At 54.2% G+C, this 1,029-nt stretch overlaps 1 protein-coding gene across 1 annotated transcript in view; it reads right to left on the bottom strand.

Annotated features, from left to right (window-relative positions):
• The window catches only part of PPP1R37 (protein phosphatase 1 regulatory subunit 37), a 101,964-nt gene that overhangs the window by 63,871 nt on the left and 37,064 nt on the right, over positions 1-1,029 (bottom strand). The gene's annotated exons all lie outside the window — the stretch shown is intronic.

The raw sequence follows: 1,029 nt of genomic DNA, 5'->3' as shown, positions 1-1,029 counted from the left end.
GTGTCAATAAGGAAGAGCATAAATAATAGCTCACAATTTTTAAAACCATTTAGCTAAACAATAGCTGTAATCCTATTTTTTTGAGAGGGGGCCCACAGGTTTACTGGATGGTCAAAGGGTGAGAACCCCAGCCCTAGAAAGACAGACATTTTAATAAAGGGCCCTTGGGCTCAGCCTGGGCTGGCCGGGTCACCAGAAGAAAGTAGACATGTGGCACACATGGGCTGTTATTATCATCAGTACTGGGTCTCAGGGTCCTAGACAGTGTACAGAACTCATTCACAGTCAACCACTCGAACTGCTCTAGGGCCTTCAGGTGTTAATCCCTAATATTTCCTCCTCCAGGAAGCCCTCCACGACTGCCCAGGCTGGGGCAGGTGACCTCTGGCTTCCCCATTCCAGCCCTGCCCACTCTAGGTCCTCACTTCCTAAGGATGGGTCTGTCTCTCCCACCACACACTGTGAGCCCATGAGGGCAAGCTGAGAGCTGTCTCGGTCACCACCATGTCCCCAGTACCACCAGCACACAGTCAGACACAGCAGGTATCAAAGCATATTTATTACGTGGATGGATGGATGAGCTTCCACATGACCCTCGGAGCGCAGCGAGGAGTTTGTGGAACCAGCCCTGACCTCACACACACCCAGGGCTGCTGACGGAGCCTCGAGAGCTAGCAGAGGAAGGCCCAGCTGGCCTGCAGCGTCTGAGGCTGGCAAAGGTGAGCAGGGGATGGCCAGGCTGGGAGAAGAGACAGAAAGAGCATTACAGATGAGACAGGGAGGTCGGAGGGGGAAGGTGCGAGAGAGTTGCCGGGTGGGAAGCATGGGAAGGGGCAATGAGGTCGAACTGAAGGGCTTGGGTGAAGCAGACGTAAGGGAGAGCTAACTCAGGGCCGGTGACACACCAAGAACTTGACTGCCTTTCTGGGGCGTCCACACACCCCTGGATCCTAGGTCTGATTTGCTCCAGCTTAGAAGGAAACTGAGGCTCGAGGTCCCTCCACACACAAGGGACTTTGTGAGTGGCAG

The sequence above is a fragment of the Trichechus manatus genome, unplaced genomic scaffold (genome assembly GCF_000243295.1).
Source record: "Trichechus manatus latirostris isolate Lorelei unplaced genomic scaffold, TriManLat1.0 scaffold00216, whole genome shotgun sequence".
Lineage (NCBI taxonomy): Eukaryota > Metazoa > Chordata > Mammalia > Sirenia > Trichechidae > Trichechus > Trichechus manatus.
The sequence above is the reverse complement of the archived record's forward strand: the minus strand, read 5'-3'. Positions and strand labels throughout refer to the sequence as shown.